Raw genomic sequence first — 23,569 nt, 5'->3', positions numbered from 1 at the left:
GTTTGAAATGATATCAGAATGGCAATAATCCAAGCTGAATGCTGTATGTAAATTAATTAAGGGACGTTTGTTATTATATTTTGTAACTGGCTAAACCAGAGCTATTAGCTCCCTTAGGCACTGCAGTAGAGAACAGCTGGTCATCTTTTCACCTTTAGAAGAAAATCGGTGTTTGATAATGAAATCTTGATCACCTGCCATCTGCCACCTAACGATCATCAGACACAGCATAATTTGTCAACCTGCGCTCTAGGAGGAAGGCGGGCAAATTGGGCAGCTCAAGTCCATGAATGTTTACTCTGAAGGATGAGCCAATTTGCGCAGTGGGCATGAGCCCAAGGAAGCATGCGTAGGGTTGGAGCCATGCGGCACAATGTATGTTTATACAGAAGTAAATCCCATCAAGTGTAATGAGACTGACTCTCAAGCAAGTGTGCCAGAACATACATTTGGTTCAGTTTCCAACTTCACCACTGGCATTACACACTCGTATTAGGGGAGTTTTGTAGATGATTTCCAACACCTTTTAATTCCCCTTGCAACATATTGTGGGAGTGAAATTCCAAAGAAAAATAAAAGGCTATATTTGCTTCACAAACATTCCACTAACATGACACAACAACCATTTCCCTACATTCCTCTCTCATCCAAAAGCCAAGGATATCTTTTGGAAAGTGTATTACCTCTCATCTTGGAGCATTTCACTTAAAAGACCAGGAATATTTCATATGGCAACTCATGTTTTCACACCTCACACTAAACTGTAGAATTTTTTTTCAGATCAGGAAAAAGGGACAGCCAGGGAGGCTGAAAAATGTCAGATAACGTTTAGTCAGGGTGAAGGTTATACACCACCGCCAGCCACCTCACAAGCACAAGGTAAGCTACATCCCACACCATGTTGTTTTTTTAATTATTATTTTTTTAAAGTCTAATGTGCCATGAAAATAAGACAGGGAACCAGAATCCTCCTTGGCTGGGGAAGAAAACTTTTGAGAAACTGGAGAACAGGTTTAGGCACAGCACTAATTTCTATGACATGTGCTCCACATTTCTTTTACTGAGAAGTCCCTTCAACAAATATGTAGACTGGTATCGTCTTCATCTCCCTATTGCAGATGGAGGCTGAAAGAAAGGAGCTTGCCAAAGGCTACTCAGTGAGTTCATGGCTGGGATGAAATTTGAACCATACACTTATGTATATACTCAATAACCATGTCAACATGTCAAGCTGAACCACAGTTTAGTGGAACATGTACAAATGGGAATAAGGTCAAGCAAGCCCTAGGCTCACCTGTTCCTCCTTGTGCCTTCTCTTCCCACATACAATGGTATCTCAGGTTACAGACGCTTCAGGTTACAAACACTTCAGGTTACAGACTCTGCTAACCCAGAAATAGTACCTCGGGTTAAGAACTTTGCTTCAGGATAAGAACAGAAATCGTGCTCTGGCAGCATGGCGGCAGCAGGAGGCCCCATTAGCTAAAGTGGTACTTCAGGTTAAGAACAGTTTCAGGTTAAGAACGGACCTCCGAGGTACTTAACCCGAGGTACCACTGTAGCGGAGAGGGTGGTGGTGATATATTACTTATACTGGATGACAACTTCAGACAAATTTATTTTCAGTCTCCCTTCAATACAGCTTGCAATTTCATTCAAACTGTGGACTGTGGTTTATATACTATGTTTAATTTAAACAAGCCATCTTCACACTTCAAAGTTTGAACCTGACTTTCTTTTAATAAACCAAAGTTAATGCTAAACCATGATCCCAGGATTGGACACAATGAAAGTTGAACCACAAAGTAAAGGTAAAGGTAAAGGTACCCCTGCCCGTACGGGCCAGTCTTGCCAGACTCTAGGGTTGTGCGCCCATCTCACTCAAGAGGCCGGGGGCCAGCGCTGTCCGAAGACACTTCCGGGTCACGTGGCCAGCGTGACGAAGCTGCATCTGGCAAGCCAGAGCCGCACACGGAAACGCCGTTTACCTTCCCGCTTGTAAGCGGTCCCTATTTATCTACTTGCACCCGGGGGTGCTTTCGAACTGCTAGGTTGGCAGGCACTGGGACCGAACGACGGGAGTGCACCCCGCCGCAGGGATTCGAACCGCCGACCTTTCGATCGGCAAGCCCTAGGCGCTGAGGCTTTTACCCACAGCGCCACCTGCGTCCCGAACCACAAAGTACATGGTTCCAAAGTCCTCTTTTCAATCATGTAGGAGGCTGAGGGGGGAGCACATGAACACAAAACTTGTTCGGACTTGTTCCAGCTCATGGACATACCATGAAACCACTGTTTAGTGTAATGTGTGAATAGAGCCAGTGTATATGCAAGGTTAGTACTGGGAAGGTTGTTTCTTGATTCTTTGTATTTTAACAAATGGCTTTCTCAAAATTCACAAAGTTTTAAGAACGTATGAAGCTGCCTTATACTGAGTCAGGTCCTTGATTCAGCAATGCCAATAGTCTATTCTGGCAGGCAGAAACCTTTCCCAACCTAGCCTCTGTTGTACCACTAAGTTTTGGCTCAACCCCTACTGGTTACCAATACTGTCTCTGAAGCACACGACTCATCACAAAGAAGAAGAAAACCATCAGCTCATTTCACTCTGGGTCATTCAAGACAAAGGAAACAAAATAAGGTGCTAGCTAGAATTCTGTGCATATAGTTCTGTACAATTCATTCCCTCACTGCTGAATCAAAGACAGGATAATTGCAGGTAACAGTCTTGTGAACACAGAGATTTCTGTAACGTTATTCTTAAAAAAAAATAAATCCAACAAGCTATTTATGGTTCACCTTTGAACTCCCATCAGCCTGCCTAATCTTGAATGTTTTAATAACTCTAGAATAAGAAAACTCTTAAATCAATATAAACAGAAATAAAAATAAATATTAAATATTATCACAGAAGCAACATTAGTGGACCAGTAGAAATTCAAACTAAGTTTAGTTCTCCAGATAAAAATCCCAGTAGTGATTAGGATGGGAATGAAGACTTGCTTTGTGTGTGTTACCCAATAGAATATCAATTTGCTCACTAAACATCAATGGTGGTGATCTCCTGAATTCACACACAGATCACCTTGTTAGTTACACTCACCAAAATTAGGAACATAGGAAGCTGCCTTATATCGAGTTGCACCAATGGTCTATATAGCTCAGTATTTTTTACATTAATATCAAATTAATTTTTAAAATGAAAGTTACACATAAATGAAAGCTGAATCTTAATTTTATGAATGGAATAAGTAATGTGTTTAAAGGAACTGAAACGTTCAGATTTTTTATTTCAGAAAACGTAAGACAGCTGCTGTGCTGCAAAGCCAATTCCAACCAGTGCATGATTGTGATACTCTGGGGAAAAAGAGGCAACAGCCAATCATCTCAGCCCTGCCTGTCTGCAGCGATTACTCCTTGTAATAGCTAAAGTGAAAGAGCATCTGACAAAATAAAAACCAATAAAGAATGGCTGTCCAGGGTCAATTGCTCACACCTGTATGGCAGCACAGCGAGAAGTGTTTTCTCCAAGGATCAAGAGTGTCACAAATATCTCAAACCTACTGTCGCTGGGGTCAGAAACCTCAGCCCCTTAGTGAAACAAGTCTCTCATTCATTTCACCAAAGGCCTGGTCTTAGGCAGGATCGGAACCAAAGAGAATGGCGTCTGATACTCATGTGTACGTATATAAAAGGTAACAAATCTACTCCTAAATCCCTCTTTCTCCGGGGGAAGCAGAGGCCCACCTCACCTTCCCCTGCTGCTTTCTTTTGACAGAGGACCAAGGCAGGATGCTGAAATGTTGGCTCAGTCCTTTCACTGCCCATGACAGAAGAACCACAGGCTCTCCCCTTTGCAGAGCTAAATTAATCCACTGCATGACAGTAAAACTGCAACTTTGAGTTAGCAGAATGATAGATTGGCAGTCACACTGTTATGGTGGCTTTTGGGCACCCCATGAATACTCCAGCAGGTCTGTGAGCTGGGTGGTTGGCAATGATGAGTTCAGATATAGCCCCAAGCATGGTCCTGCCTTTAGAAAATATTCACAAACTTATTCTATGTGCAGCGTTGCTATGCCTGCACCGTTTTTGTTTTTGTTTTTTTGAGGGGGGGGGGACAAAGTGCTTTCCTCTTCCGATTCAGGCTCTATTTTATTTGCAGACCTCAGCGCACAGCCGAAAGAGGGATTTTTATGTGCCGAGTGAAATAGCTCAATAAATTTGGGGAAGGGCTGTGGAGAATAATATAACAGGGGAGCTGTAGGGAACAGTACATATAATTTCACCTCTTCCTTCATGGTCCACATATGGAGTTGTTTTGCCCCTCGTCCTTCTCCAGCCAACTGAATAGTTAACCCTTGATGAACTGTGAAATATATTCATTTTGACAGAAATGTAGGAGCAACTGGGCAAGCAGTAGCAGTCTGTGGCGTCGCTCGGAATGAAAAGGCAACCTTATGAAAAGCTGAAGTGCAGCTGTAAGACTGGCATTCAAGGGTGGGGAACCTCAGGCCCAGGGTGTGGGCAGGTGTGGCCCTTCAATCCTTTGCATCTGGCCCTCAGAACTGTCCCCAGGCCACAGACCTCACTGGCTCTGCCTGGCCAGAATGTGTCATTGAACTCTGACAAGGCCTTTTCCTTTGTCCGGATAGAAAGGAGTGTGAATAGAAACTAGCTTACTGTACAGAGGTGAAATTCTCATTAGATACTCTGGCTCCACCCAGCACTGGCATATCATAGAATCATAGAGTTGGAAGGGATCCCAAGGATCATCTAGTCCAACCCTCTGCAATGCAGGAATATGCAGCTGTCCCTTATGGGGATTGAACCTGCAACCTTGGTGTTATCGGCACCACGCTCTATCCAACTAGCTTTAGCAGGTTCTAAAACTGTGTACAAAAAGTGATTGCCTGATATTAATATCAAAGGAGTTCAATTCCTTGCAAAAGAATATCAAAGAACAATGCTCAAAATAGCTTGTAGTACTCAATTATTTACAAATGAATTTATAATCTGTACTTTCATAAATAAAGCAAAGCAGGATGGAATATGTAAAAATTATCTCTAAAAACATCATGGCAAGCATCAATACAGATTGGATTAAAGAAGAAAATTCGTGCTGGAAAGGCCTGTCTAAACAAAGAAGTTTTCAAAAGACATCTGAAGGAAGGGAGGGATGGTTTCTGTCAAACTCCTTGTGGTAGGGAGTTCCGCAGGGTAGGGCCTACCACACTAAAGGCTCGGTCTGCAGTGAAGGCCAATTGAACCTCAGGGGTGTGGAAAACCACCAGAAGTACCCTCTCAGAGGATCTCAGTGATCAAAGTGGACCATAAGGGATCAGGCAGTTCTCCAAGCTGTTGGGCACAAGTTGTTCAGGGCTTTGTGAATTAATATAAGAAATCAGCAACCAGTGCAGCTTTCTCAGCAGTGGGGTAACATGTTGCCGGTAATCTGCTCCTGTGAGCGGTCTTCACTAGCTGAAGCTTCCCAGCTATAAACCACACTAACATACCCACCATCATTTCTCTAATGAAAGATGTCCTATTCCATAATAAGAATAAGAATTTTATTATTTGTACCCCGTCCATCCATGGTGCTGGAGGAGACTCTTGAGAGTCCCATGGACTGCAAGAAGATCAAACCTCTCCATTCTTAAGGAAATCAGCCCTGAGTGCTCACTGGAAGGACAGATCCTGAAGCTGAGGCTCCGATATTTTGGCTACCTCATGAGAAGAGAAGACTCCCTGGAAAAGACCCTGATGCTGGGAAAGATGGAGGGCACAAGGAGAAGGGGACAACAGAGGACGAGATGGTTGGACAGTGTTCTCGAAGCTACAAACATGAGTCTGACCAAACTGCGGGAGGCAGTGGAAGACAGGAGTGCCTGGCATGCTCTGGTCCATGGGGTCACGAAGAGTCAGACACGACTAAACGACTAAACAACAACCCCGTCCATCTGACTGGATTGCCCCAGACACTCTGGGCAGCTTCCAACATATATAAAAACAGAAGAAAACATGAAACATTAAAAAAACAGGGCTGCCATCAGATGTCTTCTGAAGGTTGTTTGGTTACTTATCTCCTTGGCTCGCGGGTTGCATAACTCCATACTCTCCAACATTTCTCTGCCGTAAGTAAAAGCAGGGGACTACGGTAAGTCCCCCGCCCCCGGAGGGGAGTGGGTGACCACACAGTCCACCTCAACTCCTCCCCACTGGGAAGTGGAGTGGATTTCCAGGATCAAATAAGAAACCGGGACGGCTTCTGAAAATCCAGGACTGTCCCTGGAAAATAGGGACACTTGGAGGGTCTGCATTAACCAAACCATAAAGTTACCAATGCATGGACCACTGTGGTCAGGCTGTCATAGTCCAGCTGTCAGTCACAGCTGTCTTACCAGCCAGAGCTGGCAAAAAGCACTCCTGAACACAGACATCACTTGGACCTCTAAGTGATAGATCAAGAAGCACTCTCAGACTGTGCACCTGCTCCTGCAGAGGGTGTTCCACTCTATCCAGAACAGGCAGTTGATCTCTCTCTTGGGCATGGGAACACCCACCCACAAGGCCTCTGCCTTTCCAGGATTCTTCCAGTGCACCACTGCATCCAGCCACCATCACCACCAGAAAACGTATAAGGATCAGGCCTCCGTCGCCTCTATCTTTCAGTCCAGGATTTCATCAACACTGAGATTCCATTTTATTTTATCATTAACTTGTTTCTTGAGGCACCGCAAATGGAACCCGAAGCAATCAGTCACTCCCACACTAATGTGTGTGGGTGAAACTGCATTAGATACAAAGCACAAACTTGATTCACGTTTCTAGGATAGGCGGGCTTTTGTTTTGGGAGATTATGATGTTCAGAAGTAATTCATGGCCAATTTCCTTTAAATGCATTGTGGAGATTAAATGCTCATTTCAAATCAAGCTAGTCATCAATATTTCTGGTGGTGGTGGTTGTTTTACATGAAAGTATCTAGTACCGGGTGGCGCTGTGGGCTAAAGCCTCAGCGCCTAGGGCTTGCCGATCGAAAGGTCGGCGGTTCGAATCCCCGCGGCGGGGTGCGCTCCCGCTGCTCGGTCCCAGCGCCTGCCCACCTAGCAGTTCGAAAGCACCCCCGGGGGCAAGTAGATAAATAGGTACCGCTTACCAGCGGGAAGGTAAACGGCGTTCCGTGTGCGGCTCTGGCTCGCCAGAGCAGCGTTGTCACGCTGGCCACGTGACCCGGAAGTGTCTTCGGACAGCGCTGGCCCCCGGCCAATAGATGTGAGATGGGCGCACAAACCCCAGAGTCTGTCAAGACTGGCCCGTTCGGGCAGGGGTACCTTTACCTTTACCTTTATCTAGTACCAACATAACACGGAGGAACATGGCAATATGTTAATATGGAGGCTCTCACTGAAAAGTGAGCATTTATCTTGAGCCTTTTGTGTCTGGAACAGGCTTATATGAGAAATACTGTAACTACTGTATAGTTCAGTACTAGAGGAATAAAATGAGGTGTGGCGGCTGTCTGGTGCACCTGCTGCTCAGCCGAGACATTTAAAATCAAAATTAAGAATGGGGGCTTTACATAGAAATGCCTCTGACGTTTTCTTTTTTAAATATATATTTATAAATTATTTGTCACAGATGTTTATGCAAGCCCAATGGCAGCATATCCTAAAAGTACAGATTGGGGAGCATTCCCCCCCCAGTCAGAGATCTTAACATCCTGAGCAATGTGCACTGTTTGCAATGGCCACAACAATTAATTAGTTTTTCTGCTGGGCAGCCGCTGCAGAACAGGAGCTGGGTATACCTGGGTTCCAGCAGCATTTATTCCAAAGCTATGTGCGAACTGGGAAATCAATTTATACTGCTGCTGACCAGAATGGCTCGCTGGAGAATCAGCTACAACGGTGAGTACACACAGTTACAAATAAATGGCACCTCCAGCTTGTTGAGCTTTATGAGAGATGCTGGCAGTGAGCACTCTGAATTGGACTTTTAGGTCTGCCCTTTTAACAGAAACGGGATTCTTTGATATAAAGTGAGAAACAACCTTTTCTTACTCATAAGAACAGCCTTCCCCGACCTGATGCCCACCAGGTTTTGTTGGGGCTCCTCAGTCTGCCCAAGTGCTAAGGGTTGATGGGCAACTTCAAGGCCCCTATTCTCACTTCTTAGGGTTCTTTGAACTGGACACCCCTTCACATAGAGACCTTCTTCGAACAGAGTCCTGTTCTCTGTAAAGCACAACACGTGGCAGTCCCAGTTAGTGCTGAATGAGATGAATCATCTCATTGCTGATCAAGCAATCCAACGTTTATGTTCTTACGCAGGCAGGCTTCCTCAACATGTTGCTGGATTCCAACTCCCTAGCCAAAATGACCAATAGTCGAGGATGATGGGAGCTGTTGTTTGAGAATGCTTTCTCCCCTACTGCTTTTTTCATGACTCAGCTCTACTTTGATGCTGCCATGCTCATGGGGAGATTAGCCCATAGACCAGTTGTTCCTGTTGTTATATGCCACTCCAGAGGGTTCAAAATATAGGTTTGCAGCTAAACTAGTGCTGAGTTTTCTCCTCCCCCTACACTCACCTAAATCTGTTCTAGGGGTTCTCCCAACCCTCTGAAGCAGATTTTGAGGAGGGCTCAGGACACAACAGGGAGAGAAGGGGTGAGTCCTGCTACACAAGCATAAATCCTTGGCTACTGCCCACAGTCAGGTCCTTTTCAGTTATTTCCAGAAACACAGAAAGACCACTAGTCAAACCACTGCACTTTCAACCATTCCAGGCTTCATGCCACGATGAAGAAACATATGAATTATCTGCAATCTAATGCCCTTCCATTCATGTCCTGCTTGTGAACTTCCCATGGACATTTGGTGACCATTGAGAAAAATGGGATCCTGGATTTGGCAGAGTTTGCCATTGATCTTGGGACGCGGGTGGCGCTGTGGGTTAAACCACAGACCCTAGGACTTGCTGATCAGAAGGTCGGCAGTTCGAATCCCAGCGACGGGGTGAGCTCGGTCTCTGCTCCTGCCCAACTAGCAGTTCGAAAGCACGTCAAAGTACAAGTAGATAAATAGGTATCGCTCCTGCGGGAAGGTAAACGGTGTTTCTGTGCGCTGCTCTGGTTCGCCAGAAGCAGCTTAGTCATGCTGGCCACATGACCCGGAAACTGTACACCAGCTCCCTCAGCCAATAAAACGAGATGAGCGCCGCAACCCCAGAGTCAGCCACGACTGGACCTAATGGTCAGGGGTCCCTTTACCTTTACCTTTACCTTACCATTGATCTTATGCAGCAAGACTCCACTTACACTGCCATAGTTTATTACGAAGCACATAAAAGTTATAGCAAATGTCTTGAAACAACAAGTGTTTGGGATTTTTTAACAACTGTATTTTAAATGTATTCAAGAGTGTGCTTTTTCTAATAAAAAAACTGCTGAAAACATATTTCCCCTTGCTGAAATTGACATCTCCCCACCCCCACCCTCACCTAGGGATTGGCGGGGGAATCCAATTGAGTTCACATCTAAAGGCAAGCATACCTTATTTGCTGTTCCTGAAACAATATATAGACTGAAACAAAGCCATCCTTTGAAATGTACAGTTATCCAAATTTTGTGGTGCAGTTCTCCATCCAAGTACTGCATACAAAAAAATATATATTATTGCCAAGTGTGCATAACAACTCATATAGCAGGGAAGGGTAATATACAAAATGCACTACATGTGGGAAAATTGCTTTGCAGAATTATGTATTTGGGGCAAGATTGCTTGGAAAATATGTGTATTAAGGGAAATTTGCACTGAAATGCTGGTGGATATTCATGAGGATTTTTTAAAATGAAAATTTATGTGGAAAACCAAACTTAAAGTTGGAAAAATGAGCAAATGAAATTGACAGATTTGCCCATTCTTATGTGACTCCATTCCTTCTTTTTGCTCTCACCACCATCCAGCTTTCCCACCTTCCTTTACTGCTACGTCTTGGCCAGCTTTTTCTTCCGTTTTTGCACAGCCGTCTCCTTCCAGCGCTGCATGCTTTAAACTCCCCCAAATCATTGGAGATGTCAACAGCATTGTAGTTCAGAGGGAAGACTTTAGTCAGCCTGGTTGAGCCTTTCTTCCGCTCTTGCTGTCCTCCAGCCTTCTTTCCAGCAGTCGCACCGACTGAGATGGAAGCTAAATCATTTCAGATGAAGCCTATAAACAAAAAATGTGCATTGGGATTAGTGTGCTGCTTTTTTTTTAACTCTAAACCACTCCATTTGGGGTTCCAAGATTAAACATGCTGTTGTCTTTTCTCACTCACACAGCACAATCCAGAACTTGAGCCTGCCATGTCCCTCGTGTGGATCTGCTTGTTACCATGACAGCATCACAATGTTCAGAGGCGCTGTGGGCCTCTGAAATGATTAAAGTTTTCTTTGTGTGATCATAGTTCACCTTATGAGAAAGCTTATTGTAAATCAAAGTGTGTTGGGTGGGAGGAGCTCATGCCAGATAAGGAAAGAAAAACGGCCATGTTTTTAATGTAACCAGAAACCTATTTCTCAAACTGTATTCAAGACCCACATAATAATTAAAGCAATATTATCTTTCCTTAGAAAAAAGTGCCTGCCACTTGAATATGTTGAGACTGAACTATGGGAGCGGGCTGTGTATGTGATGCAAATCTGCCCATCTTTGGGTCACAGAACCAAAGCTCTCAATCTGCTTCTGATGCAGCCTCAGTGCCGTGGAAATATAGGATGGTGGTGAATATTGTTTCCCTACATTAGCCAAGGTAAGGTAAAGGACCCCTGGACGGTTAAGTTCAGTCGATTTCAACTTTGGGGTGCGGTGCTCCTCTTGCTTCAGTCTGAGGGAGCCAGCATTTGTCCACAGACAGCTTTCCAAGCCATGTGGCCAACATGACTGAGCCGCTTCTCGCGCAACAGAACACCATGGCGGAAGCCAGAGCGCACAGAAACACCGTTTACCTTCCCGTCGCAGCAGTGCCTATTTATCTACTTGCACTGGTATGCTTTCAAACTGCTAGGTTGGCAGGAGCTGGGACAGAGCAACGAGAGCTCACCCCATTGTGCAGATTCAAACTGCCGACCTATTGATCGGCAAGCCCAAGAAGCTTGGTGGTTTAGACCACAGCACCACCCGTGTCCCTAAGCCAAGCAAATGGAGCAAGATAAATATTGTGTCCATGAAGCCTGGTGAAAGTTCACAATGGCCAATTTTTATGCACTCCAATTGTTATGCCTCCAGCTGACATTCCCTCTCTCTCTCTCTCTCTCTCTGTGTGTGTGTGTGTGTGATAGATATTATGTGAGCCATGTTATACGGGGCTTTGTGTCATGTGTTCAGAGTGTTTATGGTAGGTGTGTAATTGCTACTACTATGAATATTTATTACTCCTAGAATGTTTTATTGTAGTGGATATTTCTAGTAAGTGTCCAAACTGCTCTGCTTCCAGGAGAGCCTAGACTAATGTATGAAACAATATCAACAACAAAAGCAGCCGCACATGAATCACACATTTACAATCCTCACCTCTATTTTCTGTCTCTCTTTTTAAGGGTCTTTCCTTACTTTATTCTTTGAAGAACAAAGGTATGTATATTCCCACATATTTGTCTTCTCTCCCTCGACAGACCTTCACAGACTTATAATCATCTGAATTGTCAACAAATATATATTTGCGCTCTATCAGCTGAGGTCAAAACCACTGCCATAGATAAAGGCACTGATGGATGACAAAGGAGGGGAAGACGTGTGTAAATGGCTCCGTGGTGCCCTATGTCTAGCTGCTGCTTGGATCAACTTGGCATGGTGATTTTACTGTGAAAACCCAAGGTGCTAAGTGTGCCTTAAATGTTAAGTACTGCCTATATATAGATATAGATCTCATAGAAATCATCTACATTCTTAGAAGGCTATTCTATGCATGCTTAATAAAGCCAGGGTATTGTGCAGAAGACACCATAAATCCACATTTCACACTCGGCTTTATTTGCTTTCTTAAAAATTTAAATGTAATTAAATATCAAGATTATGGGTAATGTGCTGCTATGCCTTTGCTGACATGTGTGGTAGTTAATAAAAATGATGCATGCAATCTATACCAGAGACTGAGTCCATGAGGGTAAATTGATCTTTACTGGAGGCTGTAGTCTAGATTTCCCTAGGTGACAACTCGAATATATATAGCAGGATTGAAATTCCACCGTACGCTTGGGCTGGATTGCTTTTTCCACAATGTTACTCCGATCGCCACTAAATAACCTGGTGGCGACCTTTAACATCAAAGCAAAACAAATCAGAAGCTCATAATAGAAAAGTGAGAGGTGGCTAAACTTCATTCTGCATCATTTTAGATTTTCAGAGAAACAGTCAATTATAACTTGCACAAAGTTAACTTTGTTTTGTTGTTCTAAATAGAGTGGTCACAGTTCCCTGCTTAAATATGTGTGTGTGATCAGAATCAAGGGAAATGTAAAAGTTCTGCTTCAGATGAACCAGAAAGTGTTTAGGAACAACCATTTCACCACACAGGTGCATCTAAACTAGTAAGGAGGAACAGGAAGATAGCACCTTCCAGGGTTGGTGCTATACTGGTGCTACACTGTCTTTGTACAGCAAGGCCACAAAAGAGGTCTTTCTTTTTTATATTCACCGGTCCACAAGTTCTCATTTGCTGGACTATATTCTCTTAATATGAGAACACCTAAGGGGCACATTTCAGACTCCCTAAGCATTTGTGGCCTGGATTGTGAGAGTAAAGTCATTCAACAATAGTACTCCATCACTACTACAATTTTCAGTTTGTTCAAAGGATAAACAGGGGAGTTTGTGCAATATTAGTGGGATCCTTTTAAACAAATCTCCTGCTTTTTCTGCCTACCTGGAAAAGCAGGGTGGGCTGTCAATAGGTCAAAGAGCTGAGCTATCCTTCCCCAGGATGGTCAGGCAAATATGACTGCTGCTATAAACAAGACAGATTGATAAAGGAGGCATGGAGCCTAGCACCCAGTGGCAGAGCCATGCTTGGGAGCAAAGCTTATCTGTGGAGAGAGATGTCAAGCTGAGTGGAGGAGGCAATGTGTGGAGATCATAAAGTTCCATAAAAGGATGGAGGCTGCCATGAATGGATTTTCACCAGTTTCTCCCTCCAGGTTGAAGCCCTCTCCCATATCACCTCCCCATTCTGTTTCAGAAGATTCACATACTCCCAACAGCATTGGGAGTGGTGGGTGGATGCACTATACCTTTTTGACTTGAAAGTGCAGCTTATTTTTATTTTGCCTTGGTAATATGCATGTTGTAAACAATCCCTAGCTCCATACAACCTGGATTATAGTCTACTTTTCAGAAGGTTCTATGTTAAATTTTTTAAAAACCCAATCATGTGATTTATCAGCAAGTGTAAAATTGCCCCATCAATTAGTGTAAGACATTATTTACATGATCCAATTATCTTTTTGTTCTGTGGTAAACTCTCCCCATATATGTACAAATTCTGTTTGGTTTAACGTTAGTAGACACATGTAGCCCACAAGAATACAACAACGAAAGAGCTCAGTTTTTGAAAAACTGAAAAGGCGATAAATGCTTCGGTGTGAAGATTCTTGTGTGATGCTGTGGGATTGTTTGCTTTTGATATAACATAGCAATTCCTCACTCATTTGCTCCAGTGCTACCTTATTGTGCCAGCTGCCATCCCTAGCCACTAGAATTTTTGAAAGACTGAATCTTGTTATTATACTAGCAGCTCCTGCTATGAATTAAATATAATCCCAATTTCAGCAAAGAAGGAATGGAATCTGTGAAAGCTTTTACAAGACGTGATAAGATAGAGCTGGAAACACAGAGAACTCACAATATATTTATTGGACCTGTATAAATTCTTTTCTGTGTTCACATAGGAGAAAGGCATGCATATCCTTCAGATCCAAGACACACAGCTGAAGCATGTGCAATAAATTACAGATTTTGTTGTTCTACCTCTTCCTTATGATTTTATACCAGTGGTTCCTGAACCTTTCTCTCCTTGTACCACTTGAAAATTGCTGAGGGTCTTGGTGAACCACTTAATCATTTTTCTTCCTGTTGTAACAATTGCAATGTGCAATTGCTGTATGGTTTTCAGTTGCATGTTATCGTAAAATGCAATATATAAGAAAGAAAAGAAGCAGTAAAAATTGACAAAACATTAATTTGAATATTTAGTGTGATGGATGTATCGTCTCCCATCTTCAAACCAGAAATACCCCCAGGCATCTGAATGAAGCTCATGAATCATCAGTGGTCCAGGGACCACAGTTTGGGAACCCTAGGTTTATGCTATTATTTTATTACAACAGCACAGTAAACTGAATTAATCCTATGAGGAAGACATCCAGTTTTACATGCCCCAGTTCCATGTACTGTACTGAATATTGCATATATCTGGGTTTTTAAAGCCAGTTTTGGCTCAATAATTAATTTTAATTCACTATATATCAAGGCAAGACGATCCATAAACTTACAACTTACAAATCACACTAGTGACTGGGTCAAATGTGTGAATTCATCAATTGCATCTATGAATGAGATATTATGGATATGGATCAAACACCACACACAGAACCTTTATGTCAGCTTATGACCTCAAACACAATTATTTTCAACGGAGTCACGTTTAAACTACAGACACAACTGGAAGCTAGCAGTGACACATCTAGTGGTGCATATTCATGTGTTAATGGTTTTTAACCTACAAGACAATCTATAAATGTGTCAAACATTGAAACTGTGAATTACAATTAGTAAAATCTTATTATTTCTGTTTATAGAATACTTTTACTATCTGGAAATCATGAAGCAGTTACAATCCACACACACAACACACACACACAGTGATGAGCAAAAGAGAACTTCTTAATTCCTCTATCAATATTTTGCTTCTGCCTTCATCAGTTGCTCTGATAAAAATGGTGCTTGGGTAAATGGCAGACGTAACTATGACTCTTTATGACAATTTGAAGGTGACAATTATAGAGTTTTGAAGAATTGAATCCTTAGAAGATTGAGGTTAAGTGAGGCTGGTTCTAACCCTTAGGCTGAAGGCACACACACAGTAAGTACAACAAAAAGAATGTAAAAAATAAAACCCAAAAGATTCATATGTATCTGATAGCCTAATCACATAAAAAACCAAGATATCAATATACAGTAAATAACACCAGAGAGCACTACAATGAATCATAATGTAAAATCCCAAACAGCATAAAACATGCTATTCATACAACTACTCACCCATTCTCCCTCTCACCATCCATTACACCCAATGACTACAACCTAAAACTCTGCTCCCTGAATGCATCATTTTAGAAACTACAAAAACAAGGCCTTTTTTGTGGACAAACTCTGAATTGATCTCTTTGATTTTCCAAGCTCCGTGCGTGAATAATTCACATTCCAAATTGAGTCATAGACCAATAGTTTGTTTGTTTTTTCTCCCGTTCTCCTCCCTAATAATATTTCCTAGCAGAACTGTTACTGGGTTACTGCTTCTTGCTTATAAATGTCCATGTCCGCAACAGCATCTGATCTACAAGTGGGACATTAAGAGGAAGTGAAAGTGTCCCTATTTTCATCTATAATATATCATATGTATTCTAAACCATTTCCACTCTTCTTCAGCTGGAATCGCCACCCGCCCAGCTGTTTAAAAAAACAAAACTTCCAGCTCCCTCTCCCACCTCCCATCATGGCTAGGAACAATCAGTATGTTCCTACAAGCTTAAAACAAAAACAAAAAACCAAAGATATCATATTCTGAGGATGGTAATGTTATTCTGTTCTCCAGGAGAGGTTTGACACCAAATATTTTAGAGAGACAAGCCTGAAACTAATAATTTATGAGCTTAACTTGTGAAAGTGAAGTATTTACAGCCTGCCCATCACCTAAACAATAAGGTTGGAAAATTGCCCAGTTCTAACCAACCTAGTCTGAAGTTGACAGCAGAAGTATTTATTCTCTGTTTTGCCTGCTCTATCACTGGGGGCGGTGGGGGGGGAGATTAAAAAGTTGTGCACATCTTTAGCCTGGGGACAGGGGCTTTATATTGCAGTTAATGGGCCAACTACAAATAGAAAATTAATTTGGCAGGAATTGACTGATGTTGCTGAACTCACAGAAGCATGGCCCATGTTTAGAGCAATTAATCCTTCATACAGCGCCAAAGGGGGGAGGGGGAAGAGAAAAAAGGTTTTCTGAAGGACAGGATATTTGCCAAAAGACAAGCCACACAAAATTATTATAGAGAACCAGCCTACGGGATGGGGGAATGAGTGTCAATTTTGGATAAGGAATGCTATAGAGAGCTGAAAATGCAACTCCTTGTAAAGACTGTGTGGGCAGCCATTGGAGGACTAGCAATATTTAAGCCAGTAGCTAAGCTGTGGTCCTCCAGTTGACACTGGACTCCAAGTCGGATGATCCATGACCGCTGGCCATGCTGGCTAGGGCAGATGGGACTTGGAACCCAACCAAAGGTTCCCCACCCCTAATTTAAGTGATCACAAAGCAATGGTGTCAATGGGATCCCTGAAACATATTGTAGGCTCCAACTCAGTTTATGGCCTTTACATTAATAGCCCAAACATGATCTGCTTCAGACACTGGTAATGTCTTCAGTGTTCACAAATACTCTATGAAAAGCCACAAAGTAAAGTACTAATTATCTTGAAAAGCGGCTCACAAATGGTTTGAGACATGGGACTCAGCTACAGTAGTCAAAAACAGTGATTTGAATGTGTTATAAACATGCAACACTAGATGATGTCAGAGAGCACAAAACCTTTCTATAATATTTTTACATAGGTTCCTCCCCCCACACACACTTTTGTTATAATGATTTAATTTCTGACTTATTTATAGCGGGGTTTTCCTGTGTGTAGATCCACCCGTGGTGTGGACCTTTTACAATGCATTTACTAGAACAGGATTTGGTTTAGACACATTGTACCCTCTCTTTCTTTTTTCTTTTCCTTCTCCTGCGATGAGGCTACATTTTAATATTTTAATGTTTCAATATTTTAATGTTGTATTTTAATTTTGTTTTTAAGTTGTAATCATTCAACTTGTTTTTATTATTGCTTGTAAGCCGCTCTGAGCCTGGCCTTGGCTGGGGAGGGCAGGGTATAAATAAAAATTATTATTATTATAAGACACACCAGACCACAAGACGCACCTAGTTTTTGGAGGAGGAAAACAAGAAAACAAATATTCTGATCTCAGAAGCCAGAACAGCAAGAGGGATCGCTGCGCAGTGAAAGCAGCAATCCCTCTTGCTGTTCTGGCTTCTGGGATAGCTGCACAGCCTGCATTCGCTCCATAAGACGCACACACATTTCCCCTTACTTTTTAAGAGGGGAAAAGTGAGTCTATAGAGCAAAAAATACAGTACATATTTAGTTACATAAGTGTGGTCTGTGAAAAACTGATCTTTTAAAAACTAAGAGAGGTTTGAAAAACTACACTACTAATTGGCTTACATCCTAAACCCTGGTGCACTCTGAGGTTAAGTCCTGATACTGTACATGGTGAGCAACGTAGTCTAAGCAGAAAGTTCTATTGATCACAGTCCCAAGGGCAAGGCTAGAGAGGAGTCTGACAGTCTATGCATTCAATGATTGAATACAGGTTCAGGTCCAATGCACTGAGAAAGGTTCAAAGTTGAACCATAAGGCCAGGTCCCATCTCTGAAAAAAAAACCACTGGTCTCTTCCCTGGTCTCTTGCCTCTGCCACATACCCTTCAGACATCCTGCTGAGAGAGACGAAGAAGAGAAAATCAAGTGTTCTTTCCCACTTGTGACTCCAACAACTGACATTCACACCCAGCATATCTAGAAAACCCAGCCAACATATCTAATAGCAACAAGTGCAGTAAGAAAAACATTTCATACATCTGTGGAGGGCATGGGTTGCGGGATGAATGAAGTGCTGGAATATTCCTGATCCTTGGCCACGCATTCCTTGTATGTACAAGCCAGTTGAAACATTTAGTTTTGGGTTTGTTTGTGTTTTTTTGTTTCACTTTTATTTCCTGATGATTCCATCTGATAGCCTAGTCACATAAAAAGCATCAAAAAATGTATTTCAGCATCTTTTATTTGTCCATTTCCCTATCTTGTCTAGGCCACTATTTTTAGGTGGGGAACTTTTAAGAATTGGTTTGCTAAGCTCCTAGAATAATTTCAGACCATTTCAATTAGCTATGAACTTCCCTGAAAATCTATGTTTCTGCTCTCGCAATATTAGCTTTGTTGCCTGAAAGAGTTATAATGTCTCCTGTACATGTATTCCACAAGAAAAAGAAGAATGTAACCTGTGGAATAACTTACCAGGTGTTTTAGCAAATCAGTTTTTAAAACAGTTTCAGTTAATTGAACTGAAACTGTTTTAAAACTCTGATTTGCTAAAACTTTCACAGTCCCAAATCCTTCAAACTGATCTTTCTCTCTCTCTGATTCCACCCCCGCCCCCCACCCCCACCCCCAGTAATGCACAGAGAAAAGAAATCAGAAAAACACTCTGCTGGGTGAATCAATAATTTAATGTTGTTTTTTCAAAAAAAATTACTAGCTTAAAAAATTGAATGCTTAGTGTTGATTCTCAGCATGTTTATGGGATGGGTTTGGTTATGTTTGCTATTGCAGCTGATGAGATGCTGGTTCTAATACAAAACCAGAAGCCTTAATTACTGCTGTATATTCCTTCTGATCATCTTCCATGAGATAAACATCACACAGAAAATAATATTTCTGCAAAAAAATAAAACATATCATTTCACAATGCATTGAGCTGGATTGCTTCTGAGTTCCTAACAACTGTTAAATTCAAGGGCTAAAAAAAAATGGGGAGGGAGGCACAAAATGCAACTCTTAAGACTGCAGATACCCTAACAATACCTTTTATTTCCCCAGCTAGCACAGAAATCCTATATAACCTAGGTAGCCATAGGAATAGCTGCCAATAGGTTGTACCTAAGGGACCTCTGCATTTGGAAGATTGCTTGGTCCAAGATACTACAAAGCACAGGTAGATAGGATAAATGTTTAAGTTGGTTTCTGTTGAGATTTTAGGGTTTGCTCTATAAGACTCACTTTTTCCCTCCTAAAAAGTAAGGGGAAATGTGTGTGCATCTTATGGAGCGAATGCAGGCCGCGCAGCTATCCCAGAAGCTAGAACAGCAAGAGGGATTGCTGCTTTCACTGCGCAGCGATCCCTCTTGCTGTTCTGGCTTCTGAGATTCAGAATATTTTTTTTCTTGTTTTCCTCCTCCAAAAACTGGGTGCGTCTTGTGGTCTGGTGCATCCTATAGAGCGAAAAATACAGTAATTTATTTAGCATTTGCCCTGATTTGCTTGCAAAAAGCTTACACAGAGGTTAGACTATGCTAGGTTTTTATTGAGCATTCATTCTAATCTGTTTGTGGGGTGATCATACGACAATGAGCATTCATACTCTATTTGCTCATGGGGTGTTTATGCATCTTCCTGCTACACTTTTCAATACATTTCCCAATCACTTTCTTAACAACAAAAGTCTGGTTCTTTTTCTAAAAGTGGATTTGTTGCACTATGTCAACAGAAAACATTAATCCCCACTTTAATTGTGCAAATCTAAATTTGTCAGTAAGCACTTGAATCCCTCCCACAGAATACTGCCAGTCCAAAGGAGCCATCAGTCCCATTTTGCATAGATACACAACCTTGCGACTGATATTACTCTTTGGAATGGCGATGGGTACGAATCCAAGTAAATGAATATCAATACTAGGCCAAGAGGTTGGAAATACAAAGAATTTTTATAAAAATCAGCAAGGCACAGAAAAGATATGAGGGACACAGACAAGTCAATCCCATGCTACCACTCCAGCAGCTGTGGCTCGTGCTGAAGGATGTGCTGCCGGAATTGCTGGATCCAATCATTAAGGGAGGCAGACAGCATAATGCCACCCAGAATAAGTACAAGTGGTAGCTCAGCTCCAGTATTAGATGCAAACTCTGTATACATCAGCCAACCTTTCAAATGTAGGTGAAGACAACGATGCTGAGCCTATAAAACTTGTGCAGTTGGGGAGTCCGCTAATCAAAAGGAGTGTTTTCCAAGTTACCTGTGATGTTAGCGGATGGGAATGGATTTTAGTTGCTTGCATAAAACATCTAGCATAACTAGTTTATGCAGGAATTATAGTCATATGATGGCAACCTCTCTTACAAGTTCATCCCTTTTCGTCTGTGATTCAGCTATTAGGGCTATAGGTCAGAGTTTTCTTTCCAACAATGGGAACATGACTATATGTGAGGGTGTGTAAGAGAACATTCACATTTCCTTCCTCTCAATTAACCTCCCATTTTGAAATGAGCATGCCGCTCCCCTCAGCTGCTCTCTGAACACGTTCCTTCCCTTGTGGGGCACCCATTTAGTGGCAGAGCAGCTCATCAGCTGCACTAAATCTGCACCTACTGAAGCAAAGCTTTTCTTTGTCAGAGGCTCTGCTGCAAAATGGATGCTTTATCCCACTAATGACAGCTAGCAGCAGGGGCAGAATGAACTGGCAGATGCTTTAATAAAGCCATTTAGGTGGTCATGGGGAAAGAAAATGACTAGCACTCTGTTACAGGTTTTATCTCCTCACGTCAGAACTCAACCTCAAATCGCATCTGACCTCCCCACCCATCTCTGCCCTACCCAAAGATATATATATTTTTTTTTTAAAAAAAAGGGATGTAACAAGCAAAGCAGAATGGTTAAACAGCCCCATGAAAAGGCACCGAGAGCAGGAGTATGATTTTGGTGTATTTTCGCTGTTTTATCAGACACAGCTGCAAAAGGCAGCTATTTGTATTGGTTTAACATCAGCAACCACCTCTGGACAGAGTTACTCTGAAGTGACACCTTATCAGAACAATGGGCACCATCCACCAGAAGTCTGCAGAAGGACTCAAGCTATACAGCTGCAAGTATGTTTTAAGTGCATTATACAAATGTGATACTAGATGACGATTGTGAGCTCATGGCAAATTCAATATATAGATTTAAACTTGTTTTTAAAAAAACATTTTCACAACGTTTTTATATTCCACCTCATATTCCAACTTATATATTTTAGGTTCCACCTCAGTCCACACCAATGCCTCTAGAGTGCCCCTAGCTCCCTTATCTTGCCAGCTCCTAGACTAGTGCATATGTTGCTGTTGTAAAGCAGCCTTCCCCAATCCAACTCCATCCAAATGTTTTGGACCCCAGCTCCCATCATCACTATTGGGTCATAGAGGTTGGGGAAGGCTGGTTGCTGAGAGAATGGCTAAAATCTGCCATAATCCTAGAGCTCAGGGTCATCCCATGAAATGGAGTGGTATGAGATCATGGATAGACAAGAAGATGAAAACAAAGAAGGCAATGACACACAAGATTAGATTGTGGTTACTATTTTAAGACTGAATCCAAACTCCCAGTTAGGCAGCAGAGCCCTTCTGCTTATATTGGACTGCTTTCGTTTCCTGCTTGGCAGGGGGTTGGACTCGATGGCCCTTGTGGTCTCTTCCAACTCTATGATTCTATGATTCTATGATTCTATGACTGTTCAAAAAGTAGGGGATGGGCAGTAATTTCTGCTGCATCAGCTGCTCCTAGCTGGCATAGCATTGGGGGCCAGGAGGAGGAACTGAGCTGGTTTAGGATTTAGAAGATGGCCAACCCAGGTCTGCCCCTTCCTGCCATCTCAGGTATTAAGTGGTGGGAAAGACCTTATTCTGAGACCCTGGGCAGCCACTGTCAGTCAGAATATCTGCAGCTACTGGCACCTGTGTGTGGCTGCCCTGTGAGACAGCAAACTTCTCAGGGGAGAACTACAGGTAGTCCTATCCTGCATTTTTCCATGAAGCAGTGTCCTGGTTGTGATTGTAAGTAGGATGGGTTGTGGGCAAGGACAGCTACTTCTGCTCTTCCTCCTTGTGTAATTTCGGATAGAGCTTAGTGCTTCCTTATCTTTTATTAAAGGTTTCAGCAGTTTATCCTCCGCAAATGTCAGAAATTGATCCTCCAAGAAAAGTTTCAGCAAACTCAGTTGGGGTAAGAAAACAGAAGCCATGGGTGCTTTGCTACAATGTGGTCACTGACCTGATTCATGAAGAATTAAGTCACTTTCCTTTGGATAAACTTAAGCATTTTAAGTATTTGCTGGCTCAAGTGATTCTTTGAGAAATTCAGCACAAATGAAATCATACTGAAGTCAGCAGGGGGGAAAATACTCCTTGCTTCTATAGGGTTGGTAGTTAGAGCCCTAGGAATGACAAGTACGGTACATCTTCTTTTAAAGGAAGCACATTTATAGGGACTTTGTTTCTAAGTTCATTGGCCTGTATCCTATTCTTGCACACCATTTAATCAGTTCTATTCCAGGGATTATCAAAAGAGCCAAAAGACATTTGTGCTACTTTGTGCATCTTTCCTGGGGTATTTCAGCAAAATTTCAATCTTAGAATAAACTTTCTTAGATCCTGTTGGAAATACTGGGTGTGTGTAGTTCATATGTTGTGTTTGGGGGGGGGGACTGACTCTCTGGGTATCAAGCAAAATAGTGCAAAAGGAAACACAAGAGATGCCTTCACATTTGTTGTGTCATGAAAAGGCTATTCTGAACGCCTTCTTGCTGTTGGTTTTAGCCAGTACCTGGGAGAAGCATGGAGGCATGATAGCTCACTCCAAGATAGCATACTTCTTGTGTCAGGAAAGAATCTGGCACAATAATCAGATCACAGAGTCATAAAGGTGGACATGAAGTGATACAACACGATCACATCTTAGGTGCATCTAATGTGCACAATTTCAACTATGCAGGGTTCAAGGCAGGCTGGTTGAAACTGTGCAAGTTAAATCCAAGCAAGGCAGAGAGCTTAAAAACTCTTATTGCACCAGGTTCCTTGGCGTTACCTGGTGCAGAAAGCACTTTAAAGCTGTCTGCCTTGCTTGGGAGTGGGGCAAAGCCCCCTCAGTGCGGCGGCTCTGGGATGCTCTCACAAGATCTTGTGCAGCAATCCAAATTCCCATGAGATCTTGCATGAGCAGTCCATGCCTTCCTTCCATAGCTGGTGTGCTGAGCATAATGTAATAATAATGGGTTAATCTTACCAGTTATACCACCTAAATATTTCCAGATATTACCAGTTAAACATTGCAAGTGGAATGACTGAAAGCTTAATTTGACTATAGTTCTTCTCCACCTCCCCCACTTAACATCTCTTTCTTCTCCCCCGCCCCATCTTCCTTCATACAGTTCACGTCCATAAAAGCCTAAGTCATAATTGCCGTTATTAACGCATTACATTTGAAGCCAGATTCAGCTAAAAATATGTTACAAGATCAGCTCTGTGTGAACAGAGGAATTAACTAATCTAAGAGGTCCCACCAATCTCTTTCTATTTTATTTCATAACTACTGTAAGTTTAATAAATGGAAGGCATAAAATGAAACCACCAGTCATTGTGTGGGCATGAAAAGGAGGGTGACA

This window comes from Podarcis vaucheri, assembly GCF_965113315.1.
Source record: "Podarcis vaucheri genome assembly, chromosome: 1".
Classification (NCBI taxonomy): Eukaryota; Metazoa; Chordata; class Lepidosauria; order Squamata; family Lacertidae; genus Podarcis; species Podarcis vaucheri.
This window is presented reverse-complemented; position numbering follows the sequence as displayed.